Genomic DNA, 5,892 nt, shown 5'->3' with positions numbered 1-5,892 from the left:
GTCGTGATCTTGTCTACCTCCGATTCCAGCTTATAATATAGACTAAATTTTCTACTTGGATTTTTGGACTTACTGAGATATATGTACAGGATACATGGGTTGATATCTACATGCTGTATCATGTTGAATTTAGATGATATAAAATACATTGCATTACAAAAAAAAATTACCTTGGATTTGATAACCTGTAGCTCCCCTTTAGCCACAATCACCCCCATCAAAGCCTCAAATAAGATCTGCACAATGTTGAGGAGGAATTTTGGACCATTCCTCCCTACACATGTGTTTCAGTTCATCAGTATTTCTTGGGTGGCTTGTGTGCACAGCAAGGTCATACCGCGGCACCTCGATAAAGTGAAGGTCCACAACACAGATCTTCTTTTTCAACCGTTTTTTAGTTTATTTACTTGCGTGCTTTGGGTCATTGTCTCGTTGCATCACCCGCTGTCACTCCCCGTACAGATGATGTTGAGGGAGAGACGGATCGAGTGTGTTGAATGTTTGATAGTGGCAGAGGTATCTGGTAGTGGCCTTCACCTTTCTCCCTTGAAAACACAAAAATGCTCGGCCAAACCCAGGTCTCTTTAGCTGGAGTTCATGGACCGCTGCCCTTACATTCTCCTGTAGAATGTCTTCATACACCTTAGATTTCCCAGTTCCCTCGAGGCCCTAGGAGGAAAAATAGCACTGCATACCAACACCAGGGTTGCCAGCTGTGCTGAATTTGGCAGGACTGTCCCTGATTTTCAGAAACCGTCCTGGCAAATTCAAGCTGTCTCAGGCTTAGCTAACGTAAACTCTGCCAATCAGTGGGCGTTCCTCTGACTGTTCCCAGGGACGGGGCTTAGAGCTTAGATGCCCCAATTTTACCAACTAAAATAAATATGCAATACCACAATCCCATCCCCAGCTGGTGGAGGGAGCATCAAGGTTTAGGGTTTTGTCATCATTGAGGGAACAAAGAATGGAATGAATGTAAGGGCTGCTGAAGAGACCTGGGTTAAGACTAGCTTGTACGTGTTTTCATGGGGGGGAGAGGAGAAAGCCGATGCCAGATACTTCTTCCACTTAAAGACATGCAATGTCAACAAGGGAAAGAGTCGGGAGTCCCCCATACATTCGATTATCATCTTTTACCACCTAAAGAGTATGGAGGGCTTAAGGGTACCTGCACACAGTGTAGATTTGTATGCAGAAAATCCACAAACCGCACAAAAAATTACATATAAATCTGCACTATTCATTGTGCTTTTGGTGCGCTTTTTGTGCTGATTTTCTGTTTATGTTAACAAACTCATTGAAGTATATGGGGAAAACCACTCTACAGAAGGTGCGGAATCGCACAAACAATTGATGTGCTGCAGATTTTACAACCCGCACAACAATTCAATCTCGGCATGGAAGCAAAAAACAAAGTGTACATGAGATTTATGAAATCTCATTTACTTTGCTGGTACTGTATTACGCTCCTTTTTTCCCTCCAAATGAATATCCATGAGATTTGACATTCAGGGGGAAAAATAGACTTATCGCGACTTAGGAGCATAGAAGTTTATATATATATATATAAAAAAGATAACATAGTGAGTAAAATAACTAACAGTCTCTAAAAACCGTGAACAAATGAGCGAGCTCCCATTCATCAGTGCCCAACATGGCACCCGTCCAACGCCCACATGATACAAAGAGAGGTGATAGTGGCAAGACATGCAATGGAGCTGAGCTCTTTGTTACAAAGCTAAGTGTTTTCTAGACCCCTGGCCCCTCCTAGCGCCACCTAAACTCCTCAGTGTGAAGCACACGTCTTCAGGAACACCAGGTATCAGGCATTACTAACCAACTACACTACAAGGAATAAAAGGGGAAGAAAGCACTAAATAACTTGCTATACAATGTCAGATAGCTGTCGACCTACAGTCAACCCATGTCACGACCATGGTTATGGTCGTGACTCTTGTGGTCGCATGCGGTTGTCAGCGGTTTGTTCTGTGTTGTCAACCACAGGTGAGGGCTCTGGCTTTGTTGCCTCACGCGTGGTTGCCGTTGGCAACATATAGTTTGGCGGTGTAGCAGCTGGAGCTGGTTGCTGGGCTGCTCACTGTGTATGCATGCGGTTGCCTAGGGCAATGTGTGTTTATATGTGTGCACTTTCCTTGTCTGGTGTGCACAGGGTTTATTGTGTGTGTATTCCCCTTTAAGTTGCTGTCTTCCCTTCCCTGGTGTTGGAAGGGTTAACTTCCTTCCTAGTGTGTGTGCACTGGGTGTGTCTGTGTGGGTATGGCTACATGGGCTATTTAGCCTCTGCTGTGATCAGTAGTCTGAGGGGTACTTCAGCCATGGCTAGCTGGAGGCATCCTCCTGTGATATACCATCTGCCAGTGGGGGCCACCGTTGTTGTCATAAGTTATGTTACATGATGTTTTGAAGATGTTTGTTTGGTCTCCTTGTTATTGCAGCTTATGGTCCTGAGTTCCTGTGTGAAGTGTGGTGTGTGCTGTGTCCGCCATATCTTGTGGACAGCAGCGTTTCTGCATGGGTCCCAGGCTTTGTTGTCTGTGGCAGGTAGGTGTTACTTGTTGCATTTACCTGCCATTGCCATAAGCTGTTCATGTTTCCCTTTTTATGTAGCTTGGCCAGTGAGACTCCTGTTCCTACGTGTCTAGGAGGAACAGGTCGTCTTACCCTGCTCCTAGTCCAGGGCCACCCTGAGGGCTAGTAGGAATACTAGGTTCCGGAGTATGAGCCCTCCTACCATCAGGGTCGGCTCATACGGCTAGGAGACAGGGTCAGAATTAAGGATTGATAGGAGGTGACCTGATTCCTGTCCTGGCCTTGCATCGGCCATCCATCTTCTGGCATCGCACGGCTGAGGGTTTTCCCCATCCTCAGCCGTGACAGTATGACCACAATGGCTCCTCACGTGGTACCTTCGGAAGAGGGTGCAGCATGCATCGCCATATGTTTGTGGGTTGCATGCGCGTTCTCCGGAGGGAGAGCGTTCTGGGGCTTTCACCATTAACGGCGCGGTGAGTGGCTTTTCCCCGCCATTTCTTCACCGTGGTCTGTTATGGTGTCCCCATACCTTTTATTCCCCACCCCCCCTACCATTGTTTGTGGTGCCCCACCAACTTTCCCCTTTTGTTTTGGGGGGGGCTTTGAGCGGTGGGAGTGGTATCACCTTCGGAAGAGGGTGCAGCATGCATCGCCATATGTTTGTGGCGTGCATGTGCGTTCTCCGGAGGGAGAGCGTTTTGGGGATCACTGTTAACGGCGTGGTTGGTGGCTTATTCCCCGCCACCTTACCTTCTGTGTCCGTGTTGGTGATCCCTCGTCCCTCTCTATGTTCCTATCTCTGGTCGTCTGCTGGCAGCATTCCATTAGTGTTCCGGCTGTGTGCTGGGTAGGAGTGTCTGTTGGCAGCGACTGGAGTGGGGACGTTAATAGAGAGTGGACGCAGTGTCAGTGCGGTCTCCCCGGGCTGTTTCTTTGCTGGCCTCTGGTTCCTGTGTGTTGCTCCAGAGGCTGGCAGTCGGATCCTGGTTCCTGTGTGTTGCTCCAGGGTCCGGCAGCAGTCCGGGGGAGACTCGCATGTTTGATGCTGTTTCCCCTATTTTCCCCTTCTCCTATCCCCTTGTTTGGTCCCTCACTAGTTTTCACCTTTTTTTTTTTGGTGGGGGGGCTTTGAGGGGTGGGAGTGTCACGACCATGGTTATGGTCGTGACTCTTGTGGTCACATGCGGTTGTCAACGGTTTGTTCTGTGTTGTCAACCACAGGTGAGGGCTCTGGCTTTGTTGCCTCACGTGTGGTTGCCGTTGTCAACATATAGTTTGGCGGTGTAGCAGCTGGAGCTGGTTGCTGGGCTGCTCACTGTGTATGCATGCGGTTGCCTAGGGCAACGTGTGTTTATATGTGTGCACTTTCCTTGTCTGGTGAGCACAGGGTTTATTGTGTGTGTATTCCCCTTTAAGTTGCTGTCTTCCCTTCCCTGGTGTTGGAAGGGTTAACTTCCTTCCTAGTGTGTGTGCACTGGGTGTGTCTGTGTGGGTATGGCTACATGGGCTATTTAGCCTCTGCTGTGATCAGTAGTCTGAGGGGTACTTCAGCCATGGCTAGCTGGAGTCATCCTCCTGTGATATACCATCTGCCAGTGGGGGCCACCCTTGTGGTCATAAGTTATGTTACATGGTGTTTTGAAGATGTTTGTTTGGTCTCCTTGTTATTGCAGCTTATGGTCCTGAGTTCCTGTGTGAAGTGTAGTGTGTGCTGTGTCCGCCATATCTTGTGGACAGCAGCGTTTCTGCATGGGTTCCAGGCTTTGTTGTCTGTGGCAGGTAGGTGTTACTTGTTGCATTTACCTGCCATTGCCATAAGCTGTTCATGTTTCCCTTTTTATGTAGCTTGGCCAGTGAGACTCCTGTTCCTACGTGTCTAGGAGGAACAGGTTGTCTTACCCTGCTCATAGTCCAGGGCCACCCTGAGGGCTAGTAGGTATATTAGGTTCCGGAGTATGAGCCCGCCTACCATCAGGGTCGGCTCATACGGCTAGGAGGCAGGGTCAGAATTAGGGATTGATAGGAGGTGACCTGTTCCTGATTCCTGTCCTGGCCTTGCATCGACCATCCATCTTCTGGCATCACACGGCTGAGGGTTTTCTCCATCCTCAGCCGTGACAACCCACATCTACCTTGGAACCGAACCTGAGTTCGGGAAATGGTTTTTTACTGTAAAAATTAATCTATAAAGTTATTATGCGAAGTCACGCGAGATTTTGCGAAGTAATAACTTCGGCTCATCTGAGCCAATACAGTATTGAAACAAAGTTTTATGCAAATCGACTTCGGATGTTTCATCCGAAGTCGATTCGCTCATCCCTAGTCACCTCATGGAGGCAAACTACACCTTTCTACATTGCTATAACTTACCGCTAAAAATAAACACACAACAACTTCTTCGTTGGAATAAAATGGCCACAATGCTTTATTAGGGGAAAACCATAATAAATAATTTAATAAATAATTAAAAAACACAATCGTCATAATTTAACGAACCATCAAACCATTAGATAAATACAGAAATCCACTCTGAAACACTGAGTGATACAGCCCCTCTAATAAAGCAAAGCCACAGATAAGAACAAATAATTAGGGAGGGCGGGCAGGGCGACGATCCGGTCCTCTTCAAACTGACCCAGAGGCGCTGCTAAACCCCACAATTTAAAGGAGAAATCCTTCCCGCCGAAAGCAGGGCAACAAATCAGGACCCGGTATTCTCCCACAGCAACAGCATCAGCCAATCAGCTGTGGAGCTACAGTTACCTCAGAAGATCCACTCAAACCAGCTGGAACCGGTCCACAATTCAATCTTGAGGTAAAATCTGAAATGAAAGAGCGGGAAAGGGGGAGACACAGAAAAAAGAGGGGGGGGGGGACCATGTAGGTCCCTACCTAACTAAATTAATGGTGCCCCCATGTGTCCCCCAAGCTAAACTCTCTGGGGGCCCATAACATTCTGTGGCCATGTGTCTTTTCCTAACCCTATGGCCAATTTCACAGTCAGGATTTGGTCAGTATTTTGCACCTGTATTTGGTTAGTATTTGTATGCCAAAACCAGAAGTGGAAACTACATAGAAAAGGTATAACAGAAGTATTTGGACCTGTTTTGGACCGACTCCTGGTTTGCAGAACATATGAGTATTCAGGCCTTTGAAGTGTCAGGGGCATAACTTCAGAAGGGGCTTATTCTTCCAAACTTAGGTCTGTGGGTGTTAGGGTACATTTCCACCAACAGATTGATCTGACCAATTTCTGTCCAATCAGACCAATAGTTGTTGTGTATAACAAAAGATCTGCGTGTGTAAATGGCCATCTGACAGATGATTGGTCAAAACAAT

This window comes from Bufo gargarizans, unplaced genomic scaffold, assembly GCF_014858855.1.
Source record: "Bufo gargarizans isolate SCDJY-AF-19 unplaced genomic scaffold, ASM1485885v1 original_scaffold_1098_pilon, whole genome shotgun sequence".
NCBI classification, from domain to species: Eukaryota; Metazoa; Chordata; class Amphibia; order Anura; family Bufonidae; genus Bufo; species Bufo gargarizans.
Note: the sequence above shows the minus strand (reverse complement) of the source record.